Source organism: Arachis hypogaea, chromosome 7 (genome assembly GCF_003086295.3).
Source record: "Arachis hypogaea cultivar Tifrunner chromosome 7, arahy.Tifrunner.gnm2.J5K5, whole genome shotgun sequence".
NCBI classification, from domain to species: domain Eukaryota; kingdom Viridiplantae; phylum Streptophyta; class Magnoliopsida; order Fabales; family Fabaceae; genus Arachis; species Arachis hypogaea.
The window spans coordinates 29,932,893-29,944,672 of record NC_092042.1 but is presented as its reverse complement, the minus strand read 5'-3'; the positions used below and the strand labels follow the sequence as shown (position 1 = coordinate 29,944,672).

The 11,780-nt window shown below is 38.1% G+C and overlaps 1 non-coding gene across 1 annotated transcript; it reads left to right on the top strand.

The window, feature by feature from the left end:
- Positions 1 to 3,093: 3,093 nt before the first annotated feature.
- LOC112704180 (small nucleolar RNA R71) lies at positions 3,094 to 3,197 on the top strand. Its single transcript, XR_003154817.1, has one exon. It is a non-coding gene; the product is annotated as a small nucleolar RNA R71 (small nucleolar RNA).
- Positions 3,198 to 11,780: the final 8,583 nt, after the last annotated feature.

Sequence of the window (11,780 nt, the reverse complement as noted above, 5' to 3'; positions counted from 1 at the left end):
CCCAAGAGGAGCTCGAGGGCGTTGCCAACGCCAAGAACCATAGGCGTTATTCAAGGCAACGCCAAGCAACAAGAATGAAGCTTTGAAGAGGAGCTCGAGGGCGTTGCCAACGCCAAGAACCATAGGCGTTATTCAAGGCAACGCCAAGCAACAAGAATGAAGCCTTGAAGAGGAGATCGAGGGCGTTGCCAACGCCAGGAACCATAGGCGTTATTCAAGGCAACGCTAAGCAATCTTGGGGAGCTAGTTTTGAGTCTCGAGCACGTTGCCAACCTAGAGATGAGGGGCGTGATTGATGACAACGTAGGAGTGAATGGAAGCCTTGCCAACCACGTTGCCAACGCCAGAAAGAGCTGCCAACCACGTTGCCAACGGCCCCAGCAGAAGAGCTGCTAACCACTTTGCCGGAAACGCCCAGTTGCACTTCTATAGGCGTGTTCAATGGCAACGTGGGAAGCAATGTTTAGAGCCTTGAAGAAGCATCGGGCACGTTGCCAACTTGGGAGGATAGGTGCGTTTTTGGCAACAACTTGGCAGCTTGACCTTACCTTCTTTGAGGAAGCATAACTTGAGCTAGGAAAGTCCAATTGAGGTGATTCTAGTGGCATTGAAAAATAGACATCAAGAGCTTTCCAATGATGTATAATAGTCCATATTGAAGCAGAAGGTTGACACTCAAATTTTGGGCTACATTTAGCATGAAAGTAGAGCCAAGAAGAGGAAAAGCAAGTTGTTAGCAACAACTTGGGCTAGCAACGCCCAAGTCTGAAAGTTCATTCCCAGGAAATTGTGATGCACGTTGCCAACGTGCATTAAGGCCAGCGTTATTGACAAAAACGCCAGGCCATTGGGCCAGAAGCATGATGAATGAACTCTTCCTTTCTAAGTCTAGCAACACTTCTTCTAATTGAGCCAAGAATTCAACAAAGAGGGAGCCCATTGCTAACCCAATTCAAGATCTTTGAAAGAGTTTTGGGACTAGTATAAATAGAGATTGAGTTTGTACTTTTGGGGGACTTTTGGACTCTTAGACTTTTTAGACTCTTAGCACTTTTATTTTGAGGATACCCAGAGAGCATTTGTGGTTCTTCTTGGAACTTCTCTTCTTCATTTCTTAAGCTTTAAGCATTTCCTTATTCTTCTTCATCTTTCTTTGCATTTTTAGTTAAATTTTGGTTTATGGCAATTGTTGTTGAAATTGGAGCTATGACTCACTAAACCCCACTTTCATTAGGGGGAAGAGCTCTGCTTGTTGGAATGCATTGGTGAACTCATCTTTTCCTCCTCAATTCTAGTGGTTGATCTAAAGAGGAAACTCTTGTTCTTCAAAGATTCAACCACCATCGAGAGAGGGGTTAATCTATATGAATTATGTGGTGAATTTGAGGAATGAGCCACATAATTCAGTTTAGAGTTCATCCTTTCATGATTTCTTTAATCAATACACCTTGGTTAGTATGTGAGATGTAACTCTCCTTGGTTGAGATTATGGGAATTGTGTGGCTGGATTAGATTTGAGCTTCATCTCTTCTCATGAACAATTAGATCACGAGAGTGGCAATTGGTTATGTTGAGGGAGATTGAATCACCAAGAGATTGGGATTCAATCACCCACTTGCCATGGATCTATACCCATGATTGAGAAGGATTTGACTAACATCAATTCATGAAAACTAGCATCTCTGATCCCTAATGATTCTCTCTATCATTAATTCTCATTTCTTTTGCTCTTAGTGCTTGAATACCCATTGCCCAATTCCCTCCTATACTCTTGCAATTTATTATTCTTGTCATTTACATCCTGTTTCTTTATTTCTTGCTATTTACTCTTTTGCTCTTTAGAATTTAGCACTTTATTTTCTTGCAATTTACTTTTGATGTCATTTAAGTTTCTTGCAATTTAAGTTTCTGTTATTTACTTTCACTTCATTTCTCTCTTCTAGTTCTTTACATTCTTTGCCATTTAAATTCTTGCAATTATGTTCAAAAATCAAAATGCTCATGAAATCAAAACTATGTTTGCTTGACTAAATCTACCATTTAACTAAAGTTGCTTAATCTACCAATCTCCGTGGGATCGACCTCACTCTTTGTGAGTTTTATTACTTGATACGACCCGGTATACTTGCCGGTTGTACGTGAAATCAAATTTTTACGTATCAAAGAGTAATCTTCAGAGCTCATGAATGGCAGAAGGAGATTTAATGGAATCTCTATGGTCTCCGTATGAGCCTCAGATTCCTTTGGATCCTTAATAGGAAACTCCTTCTTGCTTGAAGGACGTCCCAGGAGGTCTTCCTCACTAGGATTTTCGTCCTCCTCCTCCCTAGTGCATTCGGCCACTTTGATTAAATCAATGGCCTTGCACTCTCCTTTTGGATTCTCTTCTGTATTGCTTGGGAGAATACTGGGAGGAGTTTCAATGACTTTCTTACTCAGCTGGCCCACTTGTGCCTCCAAATTTCTAATGGATGATCTTGTTTCATTCATGAAACTGAAAGTGGCCTTTGACAGATCAGAGACTATATTGGCTAAATTAGAAGTGTTTTGTTCAGAGTTCTCTGTCTGTTGCTGAGAAGATGATGGATATGGCTTACTATTGTTCAGCCTATTGCGTCCACCATTGTTAAAGCCTTGTTGAGGCTTTTGTTGATCCTTCCAGGAGAAATTTGGGTGATTCCTCCATGATGGGTTATAGGTGTTTCCATAAGGTTCACCCATGTAATTAACCTCTGCCATGGCAGGGTTCTCAAGATCATAAGCTTCTTCAGAAGCTACCTCTCTAGTACTTGCAGTCCATTCAGATTTTGAGAGATAATGTTGACCTATTGAGTCAGCATTTTGTTCTGAGCCAATATGGCATTCAGAGCATCAATTTCAAGAACTCCTTTCTTCTGAGGTATCCCATTATTCACGGAATTCCTCTCAGAGGTATACATGAACTGGTTGTTTGCAACCATGTCAATGAGTTCTTGAGCCTCTTCAGGCGTTTTCTTCAGGTGAATAGATCCACCTGCAGAATGGTCCAATGACATTTTCGAAAATTCAGAGAGACCATAATAGAATATATCTAATAGGGTCCATTCTGAAAACATGTCAGATGGACATCTTTTGGTCAGCTGCTTGTATCTTTCCCAAGCTTCATAGAGGGATTCACCATCTTTTTGTTTAAAGGTTTGAACATCCACTCTCAGCTTGCTCAGCTTTTGAGGAGGAAAGAATTTATCTAAGAAGGCAGTGACCAGCTTATCCCAGGAGTCCAGGCTATCCTTAGGTTGTGAATCCAACCATATTCTAGCTCTGTCTCTTACAGTAAAAGGGAAAAGCATGAGTCTGTAGACTTCAGGATCAACTCCATTCGTCTTTACAGTCTCACAGATCTGCAAGAACTCAGTTAAGAACTGATAAGGATCTTCAGATGGAAGTCCATAAAACTTGCAGTTTTGTTGCATTAATGCAACTAGTTGAGGCTTAAGCTCAAAGTTATTGGCTCCAATGGCAGGAATGGAGATGCTTCTTCCATCAAACTTGGACGTTGGCTTTGTGAAGTCACCAAGCATTCGCCTTGCATTATTATTATTATTTTCGGCTGCCATGTCCTTCTCTTGTTCGAAAATTTCTGAAAGGTTGTTTCTGGATTGTTGTAATTTAGCTTCTCTTAATTTTCTCTTCAGAGTCCTTTCAGGTTCTGGATCAACTTCAACAAGAGTGCCTTTTTCCCTGTTCTTGCTCATATGAAAGAGAAGAAACAAGAAAAGAAAGAGGAATCCTCTATGTCACAGTATAGAGATTCCTTTATGTTAGTAGAAAAAGAAAGGGGTAGAAGGATGAAGAAGAATTCGGATTTTTGGATGAAGAGAGGTGAAGAGAAGTGTTAGTAATTAAATAATTAAATAAAAGAAGAAAAGAGAAGGAATATTTCGAAAATAATTTTTGAAAAAGAGGTTAGTAATTTTCGAAAATCAAAGACAAAATATAATTAAAATTTTAAAACAAAAAGAATTTTTGAAAAAGAGAGGGAGAATTTTCGAAAATTAGAGAGGGAAAGGTAGTTAGGTGGTTTTGAAAAATTAAGAAACAAACAAAAAGTTAGTTAGTTGATTGAAAAAGATTTGAAATCAAAATTTGAAAAAGATAAGAAGATAAGAAGTTAGATAAGATATTTTGAAATCAAATTTTGAAAAAGATAAAATTTTTGAAAAAGATAAGATAAAAGATAAAAGATAAGATAAAAATTTTAACAAAAAGATATTTTGAAGAAGATTTAATTTTTAAAAAGACTCAACTAACAAGAAACTACAAGATAAGATTCTAGAACTTAAAGATTGAACCTTTCTTAACAAGAAAGTAACAAACTTCAAATTTTTGAACCAATCACATTAATTGTTAGCTAATTTTCGAAAATTTGATATAAAGATAAGAAAAAGATTTTGAAAATATTTTGAAAAAGATTTTTGAAATTTTCGAAAATTATATAAAAAATGAAAAAGATATGATTTTTGAAAAAGATTTTGAAAAGATAAGATTTTTAAAATTGAAATTTTGACTTGACTTATAAGAAACAACTAATTTTGAAAATTTTTGACCAAGTCAATCCCAAAATTTCGAAATTTTGGAGGGAAATAAGGAAAAGATATTTTTTTTTTGATTTTTTGAATATTTTAATTATGAGAAAGAAAAACAACAAATATACTCAATGCATGAAATTTTTAGATCAAAACAATGAATGCATGCAAGAATGCTATGAATGTCAAGATGAACACCAAGAACACTTTGAAGATCATGATGAACATCAAGAACATTATTTTGAAAAATTTTTGATGCAAAGAAAACATGCAAGACACCAAACTTAGAAATCTTTAATGCATGGAAAATATGAATGCAAAAGTGCACAAGAAAAACAAGGAAAGACACAAAATAAGAAAACATCAAGATCAAACAAGAGGACTTATTAAGAACAACTTGAAGATCATGAAGAACACTATGAATGAATGAGATTTTCGAAAAATGCAAGAAAAATTTTTAAAAGCATGCAATTGACACCAAACTTAAAAATTAACACAAGACTCAAACAAAAACACAAAATATTTTTTGATTTTTATGATTTTCTATTTTTTTTTGTATTTTTATTATTTTTTCGAAAAACATTTTTTTGAAAAAAACAAAAAATAAAAAGAAAAAAATTTTTGAAAAAGATTTTTGAAAAGAAAATTACCTAATCTGAGCAACAAGATGAACCGTCAGTTGTCCATACTCGAACAATCCCCGGCAACGGCGCCAAAAACTTGGTGGACGAAATTGTGATCCATGTTCTAACTATTTTGAGATAAATCATTATTATGGCACTGGTTGAATTCACAACTCCGTTCAACTAACCAGCAAGTGTACTGGGTCGTCCAAGTAATAAACCTTACGTGAGTAAGGGTCGATCCCACAGAGATTGTTGGTATGAAGCAAGCTATGATCACCTTGTAAATCTCAGTTAGGCAGATTAAATTTGTTTATGGGTTTTCGAAAATAGAAATAAGAAAATAAATAATAAAAGGGATAGAATACTCATGCAGATTCATTGGTGGGAATTTCAGATAAGCGAATGGAGATACTGTATGCTCAAGGACGCCTGCTATTCTCCTGCTTCAACTCAATCCTTCTTACTCCTTTCCATGGCAAGCTGTGTATAGGGGTTCACCATCAGCGGTGGCTACTTTCAATCCTCTCGGGAAAATGATCCTATGCGGCTGTCACTCGCACGGCTAATCGTCTGAGGCATCACCCATGGTTGATGGCTACATCCCATCCTCGCAGTGAAAACTACGCTCACGCACTCTGTCACAGCATGGCTAATCACTGGTTGGTTCCTGCGCCTACTGGAATAGAATCCCTTGATTCTTTTGCGTCTGTCACTAACGCCCAGCACTTGCAAGTTTGAAGCACGTCACAGTCATTCATTACCGGAATCCTACTCGGAATACCACAGACAAGGTGAGACTTTCCGGATTCCCAGGATCCTACTCGGAATACCACAGATAAGGTGAGACTTTCCGGATCCTCATCAATGCCGCCATCTATCTAGCTTATACCACGAAGATTCTGTTGGGGAATCTAAGAGATACACATTCAAGCTCGGTTGCATGTAGAACGGAAGTGGTTGTCAATCACGTGCGTTCATAAGTGAGAATGATAATGATCGTCACTTTCATCATTACATTCATCATGTTCTTGGGTACGAATGAATATCTTGAATAAGAATAAGAGAGATTTGAATAAAAGAAAATAGAATTGCATTAATACTTGAGGTACAGCAGAGCTCCACACCCTTAATCTATGGTGTGCAGAAACTCCACCGTTGTAAATACACAAGCAAAGGGTTCAGGCATGGCCGAATGGCCAGCCCCCTGAATGTGATCAATAGTCTCCTAAGATGAAGAATAAAACAAAACTGAGACCAAAGATGTCTAATACAATAGTTAAATGTCCTATTTATACTAGACTAGCTACTAGGGTTTACATGAGTAAGTAATTGATGCATAAATCCACTTCCGGGGCCCACTTGGTGTATGCTTGGGCTGAGCTTGATCAATCCACGAGCTGAGGCTTCTCTTGGAGTTGAACTCCGAGTTATGACGTGTTTTGGGCGTTCAACTCCGAATCATGACGTTTTTCTGGCGTTTAACTCCAGACAGCAGCATGAACTTGGCGTTCAACGCCAAGTTACGTTGTCAATCTTCGAATAAAGTGTGGACTATTATATATTCTGGAAAGCCCTGGATGTCTACTTTCCAACGCCGTTAGAGCGCGCCAATTGGAGTTCTGTAGCTCCAGAAAATCTATTTCGAGTGCAGGGAGGTCAGATTCCAACAGCATCAGCAGTCCTTTTATCAGCCTTCTTCAGAGTTTTGCTCAAATCCCTCAATTTTAGTCAGAATTTACCTGAAATCACAGAAAAACACACAAACTCATAGTAAAGTCCAGAAATGTGAATTTAACATAAAAACTAATGAAAACATCCCTAAAAGTAGCTTAAACTTACTAAAAACTATATAAAAACAATGCCAAAAAGCGTATAAATTATCCGCTCATCAACAACCAACCACAAAATTTGAAAAAAGGGAAGCAGATCATGGAAGAGCCAGCTCTAGGACATCAGCAAGTGGAGAAGAGCATTACACCTCCACTGCCTTATCCCCAAAGATTCCACAAAGAAGCAAAGGATCAACATTTCCATACTTTCAAGAAGTTAGAGATAAACATTCCCTTGGCTGAGGCATTGGAACAAATGCCCCTATATGCCAAGTTCTTGAAGGAGCTTATCAACAAGAAAAGAAGTTGGCTGGACAAGAAGACTGTGCTGCTCACTTAAGAATGTAGCGTTGTGCTCCAAAAAGGAATCCCACCAAAGCTTAAAGATCCAGGGAGCTTTGTAGTTTCATGCACCATAGGCAAAATAACCTTAGATAAAGCTCTTTGTGATCTTGGAGCTAGTATCAACTTAATGCCCCTATCCTTGATGAGGAAGCTTACTATAGAAGAACTCAAACCCACCAGGATGTCACTAGTCATGTCTAATAGATCAATCAAGACACCCAATGAAATTGTGGAAAATCTGTTAGTAAAGGTTGGGGAGTTTATCTTCCCTGCGGACTTTGTAATCTTGGACACCGAAGAAGAAGGAAACAATTCAATCATCTTGGGAAGGCCATTTTTAGCAACTGCAAGAGCTATTATTGATGTGGAAAAGGGAGAAATGATCTTCAGAGTACACAATGAGCAAATGGTCATAAATGTCTTCAAGTCAATGCAGCACCCTCCTGAGCAAGAGGATTACTTGAGGGTGGACATGATAGAGAGCCTGGTGGAGGAAATGTTAGATACTAATCATCATGAACAAGAAGAGGAAAGTAGTCAAGAGACAACAAAGGAACAAGCAGCCGAAATCTCTATTGACAAAGAGGTGAAGCCAGACAAGAAAAAAGAAGTGCAAAAATAAGAACTGAAGTCGTTACCCATCCATCTCAAATATGAATTCCTTGGCACATCAAAGAGTTTCCAAGTGATCATCAATTCGTCCCTGACAAAAAAAGAAGAAGGAGAACTTCTTGATGTACTCAAAGTTCACAAGGATGCTTTAGGATGGACCATTGACGACCTGAAAGGCATCAGCCCAATAGTGTGTATGCATAAGATCCTCTTGGAGGACAATTCGAAACCAGTGGTTCAACCTCAGAGGAGGCTAAATCCCACAATGAAGGAAGTTGTCCAGAAGGAAGTAATGAAGTTATGGAATGCAGGGATAATCTATCCTATCTCTAATAGCTCATGGATAAGCCCAGTTCAAGTGGTACCAAAGAAGGGTGGGATGACAGTCATTGTTAATGAGAAGAATGAACTCATTCCCACAAGAACTGTGACAGGATGGAGGATGTGCATTGACTATAGGAGGCTGAATGATGCCACACGCAAAGACCATTTCCCTCTTCTCTTCATTGACCAGATGCTTGAAAGATTGGCCGGCCATGCTTACTATTGCTTCCTGGATGGCTATTCTGGGTATAATCAGATAGTGGTAGATCCAAAGGATCAGGAAAAGACCTCATTCAGATGTCCATTTGGAGTTTTCGCCTATAGAAGAATGCCATTTGGGCTATGCAATGCCCCAGCCACCTTTCAAAGGTGTATGCTCTCCATTTTTTCAGATATGGTCAAAAAGTTCTTAGAGGTCTTCATGGACGACTTTTTTGTTTTTGGTGACAATTTCAATGCTTGCCTGCAACATCTGACCCTTGTCTTGAAACGGTGCCAAGAAACCAATTTGGTTCTGAACTGGGAAAAGTGCCACTTCATGGTGCCTGAAGGGATTGTTCTTGGTCACAAAGTTTCAAGAAAAGGGATAGAGGTTGACAAGGCAAAGGTGGAAATCATAGAGAAGCTCCCTCCACCAACTAATGTGAATTCTGTTAGAAGTTTCTTGGGGCATGCAGGATTCTATAGAAGGTTTATCAAGGATTTTTCTAAAATAGCCAAACCTTTGAGTAATCTGCTGATGATTGATAATCCTTTTGTCTTTGATGAATATTGCCAGCATGCCTTTGAAACTTTAAAAAACAGACTCACAACAGCACCAATCATCACACCCCCGGATTGGGAACTACTTTTTGAACTCATGTGTGATGCAAGTGACATTGCAATTGGTGCTGTGCTTGGACAAAAGAAGGGAAACTTGCATCATGTCATATATTATGCAAGTAAGGTGTTGAATGAGGCTCAAAAAAATTACACTACAACAGAGAAGGAGTTATTAGCTGTAGTTTATGCATTTGATAAGTTTAGATCATACTTGATAGGATCCAAAATTATGGTTTATACTGACCATGCTGCCCTTAAGTATTTGATGTCAAAACATGATGCTAAACCAAGACTTATCAGGTGGATATTGCTCCTACAAGAGTTTGACATTGAAATAAAAGACAAGAAGGGCACTGAAAACCAAGTTGCTGATCATTTATCAAGGTTACCATAAGAAACAATTCAAGAAGCTTCCTAGCCTGTGAATGAAAGCTTTCCAGATGAACATCTTTTGCAGATCCAACAAACACCTTGGTTTGCTGACATAGCAAACTACAAAGTGGGGAGGAAGATACCTCAAGAATTCTCTAAACAACAAGTGAAGAAGCTAGTCAATGAAGCAAAGAAGTTTTTGTGGGATGAACCTTTCCTGTTCAAGAGATGTTCTGATGGAATGATTAGGAGGTGTGTCCTTGAGAGTGAAATAAAGGATATATTGTGGCATTGCCATGGCTCAGCCTATGGTGGACACTTTGGCCTAGAAAGAATAGCTACAAAGATACTGCAATGTGGCTTCTATTGGCCAACTATCTTCAAAGATGCCAGAGAGTTTGTTCACCAATGTAACGAATACCAGAGAGCAGGAGGATTGACAAGAAGAAATGAGATGCCTCAGAATTTTATTCTGGAAGTAGAATTATTTGATCTATGGGGAATTGATTTTATGGGACCCTTCCCCCTTCCTATTCTTTCAAATATATCTTGGTAGCAGTGGAATATGTCTTAAACTGGGTGGAAGCCATAGCCACAACCACCTGTGATGCACAAATTGTCCTTCAATTCCTTAAGAAGCACATTTTCACTAGATATGGAGTGCCCAAGGGTCTTGTTAGTGATGGTGGTGGTCATTTTTGCAACAAACAGATGGAGAAACTCCTGCATAAATATGGAGTCATTCATAAAGTAGCCACACCATATCACCCTCAGACTCATGGCCAAGCTGAATTGGCAAACAGAGAATTGAAGAAGATCCTAGAGAAAACAGTAGGAAGCACAAGAAAAGATTGGGCTAGGAAGCTGGAAGATGCACTCTGGGCATACAGAACAGCTTTCAAAACCCCCATTAGGAAGTCCCCCTTTCAGCTATTGTATGGCAAATCTTGTCACCTCCCTGTAGAGCTTGAACACAAGGCTTTTTGGGCTACTAAACTCCTAAATCTTGACTCTGAAGCAGCAGGGGAGAAAAGATTGTTGCAACTAAATGAGTTGGATGAATTTAGGCTAGAAGCCTATGAAAATTCTAAGATATACAAAGAAAAAGCCAAGAGGTGGCATGACAGAAAGATCTTGAAGAAAGAATTCAAACCAGGACAGCAAGTACTCTTGTACAACTCACGACTCAAGATTTTCCCTGGCAAGCTTAAATCTAAGTGGACTGGTCCATATTTGGTGACCAAGGTTTTTCCTTATGAAACTATTGAATTACTAAATGAAGCAACAAAGAGTCAATTCACAGTAAATGATCACAGAGCAAAGCTGTATCTAGGAGGACAATTGGACAAGGAAAAAGAGGTTTAGAACCTACAGCCTTCATGAAGCAAAAATTAAGGATGTCAAGCTAATGATAATAAAGAAGCTCTTGTTGGGAGGCAACCCAACCTGAGGTAGTTTCGTTCCATAGTTTTTTTTTAATAAGAAGGTTAAATGATTAGTATGTATTGCAAGGAGCTAAGTTTGGTGTTCCACACCAAAACAAATTAAGAGAGAATGAAGCATTCTAAGTTTGGTGTTCCACAAAAAATTTGATCTAAAGATACGTTCTCATTTTTTTTCATAATGCTAGCTCCAAGCAATCAAACAAATCATTCAACCATTTAATTATTTGTTTCTAGTCTTATTGCCTTTAGCAAAAGTACAAGGATTTCACATATGGTTAACTTGTTGCATCAGAGGCAGTGGCAAGGAATTAAGTTTGGTGTTCCCACACCAAAATAAATCCAAAAGACACACTCAATTCATGCATACTAACCATTCACTTAAGGGCTTGAGAAGCATGAAATTTTTGAAGATTATGCAGGAAATTAGCTAATATTGGAAGATAATCTGCATAATGATAAAAAAAGGGGTACAACAGAAGGAGTAATGAAAAGCTGCACCCCAACAGGTTGTGTCTGCACTTAATCCTTATTGTTAAAGAAGCAATTTATTTGGGAATTCTTGTATCTTGCTAAAGTGTTCATTTGGTTGCAAGTGAAATTAATTCCCAATAAAAAAAATAAAAATAAAAATAATCTACATAAGTGTTTGCTATTCATCACTTAGCTTTGAATTTTGTTTTGTTTCCCATATGCCTGAATAAAAGAGAAATGTTTGAATTAGAAAGTAAATATCCAATGTTGCATAAGTTAGAATGACAGTTAGTGGCGGTATGTGTTTGATTTAATGCATAACTCATGAAATAAATGCTGCATAATGTCATTTTCATTGAAGTGTGAACT